The sequence below is a fragment of the Chamaea fasciata genome, unplaced genomic scaffold (assembly GCF_029207755.1).
Source record: "Chamaea fasciata isolate MVZ Bird 193981 ecotype frontalis unplaced genomic scaffold, bChaFas1.0.hap1 SCAF_2, whole genome shotgun sequence".
Lineage (NCBI taxonomy): Eukaryota > Metazoa > Chordata > Aves > Passeriformes > Sylviidae > Chamaea > Chamaea fasciata.
In genome coordinates, this window is record NW_027094087.1 from 84,238,280 (window position 1) to 84,254,209 (window position 15,930).

Sequence of the window (15,930 nt, forward strand, 5' to 3'; positions counted from 1 at the left end):
CATCCTGGACCCTCTCTCTGCCTTGAATTTTCTGCAGATCCCAGGTTTTAGCACATAATCTTCCCTTCGTGTTGATCCCAAGCACCAAAGGCGCATTTGTGAATCGTCAGGGAAGCACCTGTCTGCAAAGGTGCCTTTGCCTCGAGCTGCACATGGGTTCAGTCCCCTCCTGAGGGGACAAACAGGGTTTTCCAGAAAACAATTTGCATCACCCATAGTCATAGAACCTTAGAACAGCCCGTTCGTTTTCTACTAGATTGTTAATTCTTTAAGGTTCGCTTTAAGATAAAAAACAGCTTTTTACAGCATTTGTCACTTAAAGAAAATATTAGAGAAAAAATTTCAGCTCCCCACGTTTGCACATTGGACTGAATGTTGGTTGATTCTTCCCTTGTTGAGTCTGGTCCTAAAATGTACTGAAGGATTCCTTCCAGAATGTAGGAATTTATTGGATAATACATATTATATACTATTATAGTAATAAATAATATCTGTTAATATATTCAATACATTTTAAGAGATATATGTGATAAGTAATATATTCATACATCATATAACATTATATGTCATATAAATTATACATGTGTTGTATATCATGTTATATTTTGTATTGTTTAATGTATACTGTATATTGATGCATTTATACTTTGATATTTCCTTTAATTTTTTCCACTTGAAAAAATAATCTCTTTATGAGAAAATTTTTTATTAAGGTGAGCAGAGAATAGATCTATTAAGCTATCTTGTGTCTGTTTCTGCTCTACTGTCACCCGACGCAAATTACGCCCTTTATTGCACCACCTTCATCAGACCTTCCTGAACCACAAGAATATGGTCCTCTGTGCAGAAATATCATAGCCTGTCCCTACCTACTGCTTAAAGTATTAAGGTGAAAACACACATTTCTGGAGAAGCTTTAAGCACTCTTCTGCCAAAGATCCCTCTGCAACGCTGACCTGTGGAAGCAGCAAACCTGTATGGCAGCCAGAGTCCTCTGTTTATTATACTCTCAGGGTTCTAAAGTGAAATTTTGTTCCATTAGACCCTGTACTCTCTGCTAGTTGGCAGTATTCCCCACTAGTTACTGTTCAACAAAAAATATCTGAGATGAAGGTGAAGATGGATTTTTGTTCAACAGAAAACAGCTGTAAAAAAATCCAAACCATTGCACTGACTTCAACCTCTCACACTTTACCAAGAAATTTTATGTCAAACAGTGCAGGGAACTCTCGGTCGGAAGTTTCCTGAGAAAGAAGAAAATGCTATTCTCCATCAATACTTGCACCTCTGGCCCCCTGAAGATTAAAAAAAAAAAAAAAAAAAGCAAACACCTTAGCTGGGTTTTCTTTTTTTGACTTTATTATAGATTTTGGAAGCACTTCTCTCATGTAGTTCTACTAAAATTTAAGATTAGCATTATCTTGTTACAAAAGTGGGGGAATTGTAAAGCTGAATCAATATGACTTTGAAAGCTGCTATTTAATTAGTTTCAGTTGATTAGACAGACATTTGAGTTTATAGCTGTGCAGCCTGCTGGGATTAAAGGGCAATAATATCTAAATATATTTTCTGGTAACAGTTTTGTCCATGTCCATGTCATAAGCACATCTGCAGATGGCAGCAAAAAAAATTAATCTGTGGGAGGTGAATTTACCTATTAAAATGACATATGATACAGCATTCTTCCACCTTACCTAAAAAGTGGCTTGACTGTTTTGTATTCCTGTCCTCTTCGTGCAGAGACTTCCAGAAATAAGAGGTGCAAGCAGCACTGTGAGTCGAGGCATTAAGGGCATAACTCTCATACTCTCTGTGTTACAACCTTGTGACCCATGAAAGAGACTCAACTTCTACCATTACTCCAATGCAGTTTTTTACAGTGAACACTGTTTAGAAATAGTGGTGAGATTATCAAATATGTTATTCTTGAAAAGACCACCAAGATTCTTAAACATGTTTGTGATGTTCAGAGAGACCCCATGTCAGAATACAAAAGAAGATTCAACTTTGAATAAATGAGAAGGTGAACAGATCCTTTAGCACATTTCCCTTAAACAAAAACTTTAGTTTGGCCTACCTAACGCTTTCAGAAAGAAAAACACAGTGTTTTCATTTGTGTCAGATGATTTGCAAATTTTATACCTGGTAGCAGCTGGGAAAATCCAAAAATGCAGCTACTACAATTTATAAATTAGTGCAGTCCCCAGTGAAATAAAAGTCAAATGATTTCATATCAAACTACGATTTGTTTAGTTATCTTACAAAAAACCTAAAATGTTGTGAAAATGTTATCCAGCACAGACTTCTTGCAACCCATATGTGGGATGACAGGTGGGGCTTGGTAACTTGATCCTTTATCCCTGTTCAGATGCATCACCTTTTTAAACCAGCAGCCCAACAGCAGTGTCAGAGCCTGAGCATACATTATAGTCCTTGCACATGTGAAACTGCCTTTCATTTCAGCAGGAGTTTACCTGAATCTGAAAGACAGTGTTATCTTCAGCTGTGCTTTAGGAGATGAGCAATTTTTAGAGACTACTAAACCCCTTTCTAGGTTAAAATAACTAGATTACAATTCTAATAATTGCTTGATTATGGAGGCTGGAAATTTATCATCCATGCCAAGCAGACAAAATTGAACTAAATTTTCAAAGAATAAATGCTTTCAACATTAAAATTGTATTTTAAGACAGAAGTTGTGTTCTAGGAAATCTAAGTTATCATTGACATACAGTGAGGGCCTGGCAGGTGGAATCATTCCTAGTACACCCTTATCATTAGGCTATTCAGAATATAATTTAGCATACTATAACAGCCATCAAGGTTCTCTCCAACAGGTTTTTGAAGGGAATTTTCATTCATTTGATCATCAGGGCACAAAATCAATAATAAACATGAGGAAAACATACTTGCAATTCCAAAGTCCAAAGTCAAGCCTGGGATTTCATTGTCAAACTCTCCCTTTCTCTGAGAGAGATCTTTGCACTACCTTTAATCCTCCCCCATTTTTGAGATGAGTTTTGAGGACCAAAAGGTCTTCACTGCAGTTACCACAGTTGCTAAAGGCAACGAAGAAGCACCGTGCAATTCATACAGCATTTTCAAGGCCCGTTCAAGAGAGTACTAAAGGGACCTAGAAGAAAATTCTGCCTTAGGAAATGGACCAGACAGATCATAGAATCCTAGAATGGTTTGGGTCGGAAGGGAGGTTAAAGACCACCTAGTTTCAAATCCCCCACTATGAACAGCAACACCTTCCACTAGACTAGATTACTCAAATCCCGAATCCAGCCTGGCTTTGAACACCTGGAGGGTTGGAGAGTACACAAGGTCTCTGGGCAGCCTATTCCAGTGCCTCACCACTCTCACAGTAAAGATTTTTCTTCCTAATATCTAACTTAAACTTTCTCTCTCACTTTGAAACCAATCCCTCCTGTCCTGTCAATTCATACTCCTTGTGCCTGGCACAACAACTGTGGCCACGGAAGTGACATTGCCAATAAAAAGCTGAATAATGTCTGGGAATAAAAATACATGTTTCAAAAGTAAAGATGGTGGTGTTGTAATGGGTTTTGATTTCTCATGATCTCAGCTTTAAAAATGTGGAAGAGGCAACCAAGGTACTACTTTCATAATATTTGAAGAGTCTCTGGTACTGTTGGTCCATTTTCTAATTTTTCTGGTGGAACTGTGAGGCCATGGCAGGCTGCTGTAAATTCACCTCTGTTGCAAAGCTTTGGCATCTGAGCTCTCCATCCTCTGTTGTGCAAGCACCTAGAAGAATTTATATGAATAAAGAGATGTAAGTAGTTTCTGAGATGCCAGCTAAGGTAATAGAGTGGGTTCAAGGTGAGACCGAGCCTTCCTTTGATCCCCTGCCTTACAGCTGTTTCACATTTCCCCGGTAAGTTTTTCAGCAGTGCAGATTTATTATGCACATTGTGGGGAGCAAGAGACTTTACATGCTGGAAGACGACAGGTGCTGGAATGTTGCAGTGTAAAAGAGGGTATCCTGAGAAAAGGCAATGCGCAGGAAGGGGAAAGAGAATCACACCCAGTGCTACTTGCCTTCATATGGAAATACCCTGCAGATTATCAGCCAAAGGAAATCAATGACAAGCAGTGAGAAAAGGAGTGAGACAGACAAGGAGAGACTCTTGCACTAATCCTCAAAATAAAACCAGCCCAAACCAACCGACCAACCAACTAATGAAACAAAACCCACAACTATAAAAAATACAATAATCCTCTGGATGGCATTCTTGGTTTTATCTATTCACGTGCATCCAGTGGAGAAAGAGAATGTGTCCAGCAACAGCTCAGTTCCAGGACAGGAATTGTCTTGCTGTCCAACATGCAGCATCCTTTCAGATGACCTCTCACTAGTTACCTACAGACCCAATACACAGCCCTGAGAGAACTGAGCTCTCACTGAGTGGTCAATGTGAGATTCACAGATGCAGACACATTTACATCTTAGACCTACGTCGGCATGACGCCCTTAGCAGAGCAGATAACCACCTTTGGAGAATATCCTTTTGAAGTGCTCTTCACCATATTTCCAGCAGGGCTATGGCTACAAAGTAGGACAAGAATGAATAATAGTTCGTACTTGGGTGCCCACATCCAAGACAGCCTTAGGGACAATAACGAATGTCATGAATTTCCAAAGGATTTAGGCAGTAAGTGGCTGAGCTTAGTGAATACCCCAGACAGAAAGAGTAAGCTATAAGAGAGTCAATAACTAAGGAGGTCATTCACTTGAAATGTCAATAATGTAAGAAATCTCTGACACTTGAACAATTAAGCTTAAAAAATTAAGATTAAAAAATTAACAATACTGTTCTTGTGAAAATGCAAGTGCAATGATCCACTTTCTAAATTCTTAGTCCGCCCTGACAATAAAAACATTGTACATAATAGTAAGTCAAGCCTTTCATCACCACTGCAGGCACTGGTGAGGAATGGAAAGCCTTTTCCTCTAGGACCAGAGTAAGTAAGTTTTCTGGTGTACAGAAAACAGTGTGGTACATTCCTGTGCTTCAGTGTACAGATTGATGTTTGTAATTTAGGCAAACCCAAGCCTCTTTTTCTGGTGAGAAAGAGCTCTAACACTACAACAGCACAAAACTGCACTACAAGGGAGCTCAACACAGGCAAGGCAGAGCCTCTTGTGTGGTTGTCCTGGGGTGACTATATGATGCCTGTATCCCCAACTGTCTGTTCTGTTTATGCTGTATGTTAAGTTCTGTATCTTTAAGACTGCTTCCGAGAGAAAGAAGCAGCATGGAGTTTGTTTTCAGAAGATGCACTTCCTCCGCCTCATTCCAGCACCCAGAATGTGTTGTCTATGGGCAGACAGACAGTGGCACAGAGATCTCCTGTGCTTTTAGTTAGTTTTAGCTAGCTGAGGCAGAGAAGTTCCCTGGACTGTTGGTTTTTGGTTTTCTGGGGTTTTTTTTCCTCTTTTTCTTGGCACTGTTTAAACCTATCCTGGACTGAAAAACCCAGGGAGACGCTGGGATCTGCACCTGTGGCCCAGTGGGGCCCAGACCTTGGCATTTTCCACCACTGGAGGGGCTGATAAGAGACTGAGACAGCCAAACTACACCCATGGCAAGAACTTTCTGAATTTGCCATCTCTCTTCATAATGACAAGAGGTTTTATTGTTTCATATTATTCATTTTTTATGCTTGTGGGCACTTTGTTTGTTGAGTAAATAGTTTTTTTCCACTTTTTTCCCAGGAGGTTTTTTCCTGGACCAACAGGGGGAGGTGCTGCTTGAATTTGCTTTTCCAGAGGGACCCCATTCAGAGGTTTCCTCCCAAATTTGCCCTAAACCAGGACAGTGGTGAACCCTGTGAAGTGCTGAGATGGTCATGCTACAGCTGCAAGAATGAGGCCGTGGAAAGTGCTACTGCATCCACAGGGGTCTGCAGTGCTGGTGTGCAAAACCTTTGCCTCATTTATGTTGCTGATAGTTGGGGCAGTAGTCTTCAGATGAGGTATGCTGTAAAGTGTCAGAAAGCATGGTGCAACAACCACCCTCCCACCCACTTGTCCACCCCCAGAAATTTCTGTACAGAGGACCATCATTCAGGATATATTTGCATTCAACCTAATAATCAGTAGCAACAATTTTACTCTTATCATGTCCTTGAGAAGTAAGGCAATAAACTGCAAACAAAGTAAACACCCTTCCTTTAGAAAATGCAATTTGGACATCATATCCAAATGAATAAATCATTCCTGAAAGGCAGAAGCAATATTACTGTTGAATTAGTGCTGGATGTTCTTTTGTTAAATTGTATACAATCAAAGTAAGGTGCCAAATTACCAACTAACTGTCTGGAGGTCGATTTTTAAATTCATGGATGAGCTAATGCATTTGTGCCACTGATCATAAAGGGAGGAGTTCACCTTGCATTAGCCTTGACTCATAACTATAAATCCACAATGTTACCAGAAATAGATGTCCTATTTCTTGTCATTGATCTGCAAGCCATAATTTAAACATTTACATGTCCTAATGTTGAGCCTTCCAATTGCCTGAAACATGTCTCTCCAGAGACTGCTCTCCATGAGAAGAGGGACTGTAAAAATAAGAGCATCTTCAGTTAAAACTGGGAACCTTTGACATCTTGAAGTTTATCAAAAGTCTCATAAGTCAAGAAGAGTCAAAACTGAAAGATAAAAGGATATCATAATAGTTAAATGAGGACATAACAGAAGTAAAGCAAGTATACACTAGATTATAGTGTTGGTGGGCAAACAAAATTAGAAGTGAAAGAATTCTGCGTGAGTGTTAAGCAATAAAGCCATAGGAATTGCTATAAAATTGCCTCATGTATTGTCTTATTTTTCAGCAGAGCTAATATCATTCCAATAGAATCATTCATTAATAGAAAAATCGGAAAAACATTGTTTCATTTGAAATAAAACAATGTGTTTCCCTGACACTGATATTTTTAAAACAATACATATGGGAAATGAATGAGTCACCAGTTATGAAAAGATGTATCGTTCAGGAAAAGTGTAGCACATGGCAAATTAAAAGGAAGAGATTTTAAGGCTGTAGTACGAGCAGATATCATTTGTAGGGAAGATGGGAGAGTGCACAGATTAATTTCCAGATATATTTGTTTATTTCATAAGTGCACAAGCAAACTTCTTGACCGTTCCTTGTGAAGTGCTCCCTTTCCTAAAGGGTGGAGATTCCTGTTAGACAGCTGATCAAACCAGTGCAACGTGAATGTCCAAGAACCAAACTACCCAAATACCAATGTGAGCCTCGAGAGCTTTTGAATTTTTTATTTAACTGGGTTTGCTCAGACCACAGTTCAGAGAGCTGATGGTACAGTAAGATTGAGAAACCCTACAAGAAGTCTCCTGCAGTATTATAGTGAATTTTAAATCTTATAAATATTATATTAATTTGAATATTTACTGCTTCTTAAACTTTCATTCTCTATATAATCTGCAGTTGCTGAGTTCTGCTGAGGCCTTTAAATGAGTCTCATAAATAGATAATGATAGAATTTTTGAAAGTGTTGTGAAATTTAATAAGACTTTGTGGTCTTTCATCATTACTCCAGTCATGAACATCAGTGCTGCACATCTAATGCCTACCTGACTTCATTTTTCCAGTTTCCTTTTGTAGTAGTGAAAAATCAGTAGAACAAAACTCTGTCTTCTTGCTCAGATGTATCTTTAATAGTCTGTAATTTTTAATAAAATTACTTTCTAATTACTCTTTAATTCTGGATTATTACATCTGTCATACAATTCCATCCATCCAAACAAACAAATGAACAAACAAAAACAAATAAACAAAAACCAAACAAAAAAATGTCTGTGTATTTAATGATGCTTCAATTATCCAAGTGGCCCTAGTCTACATTTAAATGTCTCTCATGGTGTCTTCAAATGTACATGCATATGTAAATTTGGTGTGTTTAAATTCTCTGCTAAACTGGGCAAAATTCACACCATTTTTTATTGTAGGAAGGAATAAAACACAGTGCCTGCTCCTACCTTCTAAGGTGAGCTCCAGGGGTGCTCCCTTGGGGGTGGTTTTGGGGGCCCTGCAGTCTGGGGAACATGCAGGACCATGTCCTTGTCCTCCCTCATCCCCACACCTGGGCTCCACCTGATGAAAACTCAGCCTCAAGAAACAAAGGAGCTTTGAGGACATAGATTTCATCCACATGTCCTGGGGCCAGGAAACCCCACCCAGGACAAGGAAACACTCCTGAGCCCCAGAGCTCGAGTGGAGTCAACAGAAGCATTTCTCAGTTCACGTCAGGAGAGCCAAAGCTCATGTTTGCAAGTAGTACATGACATTTTGATGCAGTTTGGAATGACCTGTGCTCATACTTCCTAGCAAAGTTTTATGATCTTAGCATAACTTTAAGGGAAACAGAGAGGTTTCAGTACTTTTCGATTGATCAATTATTTAAAGAATAAAGCAAATTTTCTGACATTGGCTGTTAGCTGTAAAGAAAGAAAATTTCTTGATTGTTACTTGATGCCTCTGTTAATACTTTTTGGGTTCTTCTATATCATATAAAATTGAATATCATGTCTTCATGTAGGAAAAACTTGATTCTGTTTTATAGAAGCTTGTGTGCACTTTTCTATTGCTTTGTAAGGGATTGTTTTGGATAGCCTAAACGATAAATTTTTGTCTGGGACTGTTGAAAACATTCTGCAGCAGAGAGAGACTTAAGTTGCCGTGACACAGAACTTCATGTGAGTTTCAGATGTCTAGAACTTCTTTAAAACCAAAATATGGAGTTCTATCTCTCTTCTTATCTGCCCTTTTTAAAGCTCTTCTTATTCTACTTATCCCTGTAATTCTCCAGACACTTAATCAATCCCTCAAAACTGTAACTTCAGTGTTTTATCCAATGTTTCATAAGACAAGAAAAAAAAATTGCTGTAATTACTTTTGAGTTTACCCCCCTCATTCCACTGGCATTCCTTTCTAGCTTTGAGGCCAAGAAGAGAAAAACTCCTCACCCATCTTCCTTTGATTATCATAGTTTCAAACATATTTATAATTTCTTTCTTTGACTAGCATCAAATTTAGGTCTGGTGGCTCAGTGTCTTCTCCCACCAGATGCTGAATGTCTCCAAACTGTTCCACAGCATCCTGAGAAAACACTGTGCTGTGCCAAACCACACTTAATGAGAAGAATCTTTTCTCCCTATATTCATGTGAAGTTTCTTGCCAAGCTTGCAACCACCACCTCTTGTCCTTGCACCTTTGGAAGGCATCCAACTCTCCTTTCCTACAAGGTCCCTTGGAAAGCAGTTAAATTCCTTTTTGCCTTCTCTTTTGCAGGCTGACCAAGTCAAGACTCCTCAGAGTCCCTCCACTTACCATGTGTTTCCCAACGGTCCTTCCACACACTCTCTTCTGCATATTGATGTCCTTCCTGAACAAGGAAGACAAAAGCTGACACAGAATCCTCCCCCAAACCATTGCAAATGCCAAGAAAAGGGGAGTAAACACTTCCTGGCTATATTCTTGCTAATACTGCCCAGTTTCTGCTAGTCTTCATGATGATGCTGCCTCATGTTCAGCCTGCTGTATACCAGGTTCTCCTGGTCTTTTGGGCAAAGCTGCTCCTTAGTACCTTGCTCACTCCTTCCACAGTTACATGGAGTATTCCCGTCCCAGGTGCAGAAATTTGTATTTTAATTTGTTGAATTTCATTGCTTCTATCAGCTCATTTCTCTGTTGTGGTTCTTGTGAATGGCAACTCTACCCACCAGTATATAAAGATCTCTTTCCAGCCTGGTGTCATCTGCTAACCCAGTAAGTGTTCTCTGCTTTTGAGGGTACAGAATTTTTATGGAGACCATCGGCATTCAGTCTCTATCAACTGCCATTAACTGGTGCATAATATCTTCCAGTTCCTGCCAAAAATATATTACAGGTTTGATATCTGACTTCTAATATTCAGACAATTCCTTATTTAACAGTGTGCACATACGACAAATATCTTGAGTGCTCATTCAGCTACATTTGAAACACCATGGTGTTGATATATGCAGGTCCAGACTGGCTTTGGATGCTTCCAGCAGCCTGTTTGTCTCCTCAGGTTCATTTAGGAGAAAAATTCTGTGATTTAGGAGAACTCACTGTTGAAAATAATGATTTTCTTGCCTCTTCCTTTGCTTAATGATTGTTTGTTTCACCTTGTCTTATCCTGAACATTTTGTTTTCCCTTTTGTTTGCATCTTCAAGTTTCCATTCAGCTACATAGATCCTCAAAGCCTAATGTATTCAAAATAGATCTCTTTGCCCAGGGAACAAAAGAATAAACTAAGAAAGAGAATGACACTTTCAATAGCTTCTGAGATATTTTTTGTCTCATTGCTTACAAGGTCTGCAGCAAAGTTCAAGGATGTTTCAAATGTGCTAGCTGAGTACTCAAAGTTCTGGTATAACTGCACAGCAGCTCTTACAGCAGAGTTGTGTTTCCGAAGCAGTTTCCTCTTTTAGCTAGACATGAATTTAAATTGAAAGAATCTTTCTTTAAATAACAATTAATTGGCTATAAAATCTATGCTCCACTTTGGAAACAGAAGGCTCATTTCCTTAAAGGCTACTCAGTACCTCATATTTAATGCTCAGTACATGGCTTGTTTATACAAAGACATAACACACTCTACTTGTACACATGTAGCTAAATTTCATGAGTTTTGAGGTTCCTTCTGAAACCCACAGTGTCTTGTGATTCCACTGTGACCAGTTTGGATGACAGCCTCCAGTTTGGCTTTGTCATTCAATAAGAATCCGATGCTGAAGTGTTCCCAGACATAAACATTCTCTGATACTAGCTGTGTCCAGGACTATTATATTTGCATTTAAAAATGTAGAGTCCAAACCCACCAAAATTGGTCAAATAATGCAGAAGCAGAGTTTCTGGGTTTACACTTTCCAGGCATGATAGATTTCTGACTACAACAACTATCATTGTCTGGGGTGATACATGAACTACCTTGCTCTTGGCAATTAAATACCATTCTATAAAGGGAATCCAAAAAACTAGAAGCAGGCTCAGTTCTAAAAACATAAAATACTCATGCAAAAACAACAGTGGGGTTTCCAAGGCACTCGTTTTCATGCGTTTGCAGGCAAAACACAGGTATGGTAATATATGGCTATCCATGGAGGTTCAAGAACTGATAGAAAGGTCTGAGAATAATGCTGTGTCCGGGGTAAATTCATGTCTGGATCGTATGGCTGCTCCTGCTAATATTTCATACCAACAGGGAATGCTGACACCAGAAGCCAAACATGGAATCAGGGTCAAGAGCAATACTGAATCCAAAGGACCCTCAGCAATAAAAGTGGCCCAGAAATCCAGGCAGCACAAATTATAAACAAGATCATTACATAGCTCAGATGAAACCACCTGGGCCAAGTGCATGCCTTACACATGCTTGTGTCAACTTGACAAAAGCTGCTGCAAGGCAAAAACCAGCAAATGGTCCTTTAAGCATTGAACTTGTTGTTGTAGGGAGTTGTTTCCTCCTAAAGAGTTTAAAAATGAATTTTCAGAAAATGCCTGAAATCAGCTGGTCCCCTTTCCTCCAGGAACTCCTGTCTGGAAAGGGAGATGTCAGTCAGACCATTTTGGCTTTTTAGGTTTTCCCTCAAATCTTCATGCTCCTGTCAGTAACTGTGTCTCAGAGCATGTGGATACACCCGTTTCAGAGACAGGGAAACACTCTATTACACCATCCGTGTTGCTACAGTTACAGCGGTGTGAACCTGAGAAGTGCTGGAGCCAAACTGAATGGCCTAAAACAGGTGCCCATTATCAGCTGAGAAGGGACTTGTAAGAAGCTGTTCCAAAAGCATGGCACTGCAGCATATGAGTGCTTGACACTGCTCTTTTGTCTCTGTTTTCCCTTCCACGTCCTCTAGCAGAACTGGATGGAATTGCACTGTTTATTTCCAGGGCAGGTTTACCAGATAGGCAGGGGGAAAATGATCAAAATGAATCATACCAATGGTTCATCTCATCACTCCTGGCTGCCCACAGAAGGCTCTGCTTCATATGAGGATGTTAATCGTAGTTCTCCTGCCCTCTCAACACATCCATTTTAGGCAAGAAAAAAAACTAATCTATAATATTTTTTGCTACCTGGCAATAAATTCTCTCTCCTTTTACTGTGGTGCTGTTGAGCCCTTTCATCGTTTATGATGTGAGTTGATTTACAGAATTCATAATGTCACTAAATAGATCTGCAGCTCTGACCTATAAATACTGAGGTATGTGGCTTCTTCATTTATAAACGGGGTTGGTGATGAGAGCAAATTGGATAAAGTGTTGTGGGCTGCAGGAGGTGTGAACTGAAACGCTCTCACTCTGCCTTCCTAATCTAATCTTAATATTTATCACTCTGCTAGAGAGAGGTCTCCTCCTTTCACCATATCTGCATTGCAAAGCTTTTGAATTGTTAATGTTTTCCCTGAACAGTCATACTGCTCCCTTATTTACTATGAGAGGTGGTGAGGGAATATGAAGAGTGTAAAAATTGACCATTGTTGATGATCTTCCTATTCATTTGAATGGGGAGAAGAAAGGCACACATAAAAATGTACTTTCCTTGACTTATTTCAGACTTTGCACAGGAAGAGACAAGATCTTATTTTCAGTCAAGATTTACTTGTGTTAGACTCTATATTCCTATCAAAAGCATGAGGAACGTCTTTATTTCCCAGAAAATGGCCATTGCATTCATCATTTTCAGAAGTAACTGCATATTACAGTGGTGGCCTTCTCTTGCCTGGTGTTAGTAAGGGATACTAAATATTTAAGAAATGAATGACAGAAAAGAATTACCAAAAATTCTGGCCTGACTGGATTTTTATGCCTGTTTTAAAATCCTGTGGGGACAGATATTATGTGACAATGTGAAGGGCTGTAAAAGTTTTTCTGCTACTAGCCTAAGAAATGTTAGTAATGACTAATGCAGCCATCTCAAACTTGTAATAATTTTTTTTATAGTAACCTATACCATTATAGGTTCTTTTTGGCTACATTTTCCCAGTAGTACTTCAACCATCTGCTAACGCTGGGGCTTTAGAAAAAGTGGTCTTATGGAAATTTGGTACCATTTAGCAATCTTATGCCAGCAGCTACTGAATAGTAAAAATATTGCACTCTGTGTGAGGGGTAACTAGGCAAAATCCTGCTTTCATATAGGCTTTGCTCTCTTCAAAAACACTGGAACTTTAGAGGTTCAACTCAAATCACCACCATCCCTGGCAGAACTCTTAATCTCTCTTTTCTGTGGCTCTACCATGCAGGAAGAGCAACAGGATCATTAGATGCCCAATGCAAATTATTGCTTCATTGAAATGGAAACTTGCTGCAGAGGAAGTTCATCTTTCATTCAGGTTGGAAAACACTCGAGGATACTTTTCAACACAGAACTAACAGAGCCCATGAAATAGCCCTCAGGGCATTTCCTGTAGAACAGCCACAAGACAGGAGAGAGCCAAGAAATATGTGGATGAGGACATGCTATCTAGATAATTTGGAAACAAACCTTCCATGTGTCCTTTCCATAGTTTCATTCTTTTTCAGAGAACCCACTAAAACTTCAGAGGAAGTGAGGAAGGAACAAAATGTTACAAACCTCTTTGAATTGTCTTGAGCTGCTCTGTTGTCAAAATTATGTTAAACAAATGTGTGGAAAGAACTCTTTGGGCTGACTCTTCGAAGCTTTTCAATAGATACTGTTTTTCCTTTGAAAGACACTTCAGAACCTATACTGATCTCTGTTTTTTGAGTGCATATCACTCAAGTTCTGTATTTTCTGACTACATGATGATCAAGAGCTTCCCAGAACTGGCAGGTTGTGCTTGGGACTCTCCCAGATCTAGTCTCTTTCTCTTTTATCTCCTACTTCTTCTGGAACTCTGTTCCTGACTGAGAGCAACTTAATACTTTTATAGAAGTATAAGGGATAGAGTGAAATGAAAAGAGGCTTTTAGAGTTTGAGAGAGGGGAAAAAACTTAAGTAAAATAATATCCGTGAAGTACAATCAGGGAGAAAGTTATCAATAATTCTTTACAATACAACTTTTAAGTGGAAGCTCCTCAGCTAATCAGCCAGGGTTAGCAAAGTGTTCTGACCTCTGCTCAAGTGCCTGAAGTCAGAGTGTTACCAGTCTATCAGATTTTCTTGCCTGTTAAACAAGAGCAGTATGTAGGTAGCAGCAGTCAGAGGCATCACTGAAGGAGAAGCACTCCAGGGGTTTTCCACCTCTTCCTATCTGGGGTTACAGAACTCAGATTTGAACTGAGCAGATCTCCCTGACCTGCAAAGAAATGTAGAAATGACACTGTTGAACTCCCTCCCTCTGCCTTTGAATAAATAATGCACTTCTTCAAAATAAGTTGTTTCGGCTTCCCAAGATGAGAACTTAGACCTCTTGAGCCCAGGTGAGTCCATGGGGGTTAGGCAGATGAGTGAAGGTTCCAGCAGCAGTGAAGTTTCCCATCAAGGGACAGAAATAACAAGATTTTCCACAAAAGAGTGTTTCTGGAATGAAAGGGTCAGAATCACAATTCAGACTTTTCCTATCTCTTTGAAATGTCCCCATCTTAAATAACATTGTCAAATATGTCTGGTTGTCTATGATACCAATGCTTGTGTAAAGAGACATTATTTTAGTAGCAAATGAAATCATAACCATAAATAATGGAGAGATTGGTGTACCTCATTCAAATACACAAAGTTTGTCCAAAATGAGCACTGTGGTATTTCAAATCTGGGCTAAATTTTGAATGGATTAATGATACTCGAGTAAGATAACTGAATTGTTTTTAGACTTACTTCAGTGGTGCTTAAGTATCTCTTAAACAGGTTAATAAGAAAAGACAAACCATGATTAAATTGAAAGATGATACACACATTCACACTATTTAAATCAGACCAAATTTATGTGTATAAATGAAGATTCAGATTTCTGACACATTTTAATATTTGACTCTGGGAAAAGCCACTTCTATGCTGATTGCCTTCATTGCATTTCTAGTTAGTACTGTGCAGAGCTAAGAGCAGGGTCTGTGTCTGCAAAGGCTCTGTTTTCCCTTCTGGCAAGAAAGATGTGATAGAGTTTATCCCCATTTTGTACATGTGTGCCATGACCAAGCATCTTGTGAAGACAAGCATTATTTAAAATGCATGTTTTCATGCTATATTTCCAGAAAGCCATGTCCTCTCAATCCCCTGCTAATTCCCACACCTTGTTTATGTCTGCATAAGCGGTCAGCCTTTTACAGCACCCCAAAGGATTACAACTCCTTGGCTTGTAAACAGATGAAATCAACCAAAAAAATTGCCTTTCCAGGTTAAAAAAATAATAAATAATCACAAATGGAGCACAATGAGAACTTCATGCCTTGTGGAATAAAATTAAACTGTCAGAAACCTCCTGCTGTGTTCATGAGGTTTGATGTTTATTATAGCACATCACTATTTAAAAACCAAGGGAATGGTTCAGCCAATGAAGAAATGAGTGGAAACATGTTGCATGGCACGCAGACATAAAGAAATGTGAATGAATTTATAGCAATAAAAACTAATTAATATGAAAGGAATGGAGAAGGGGCACAAGTCTTTCAAGCCACCAAACCAAATTGTTTGGTGGGACAACTCTTACTGTGAACAGTTGTCCCTTCATCTCCCTGGTGGGCAAGGAATGAGCACGGCTATGGACATCCCTTAAGCAAGGACCCAAAGGGTTTTGTCAGGAGGTACCACAGCCCACTTGAACTGGCAGTTTCAGGCCACCTGCCTTCCCCAGGCAAGATATTTTGGTACACCTGAGATCTGTCCCAGGGGTTGCCAGAACAAGAAGAACATTGTAGGAACAGGGCCTGCTCATCTTGCAT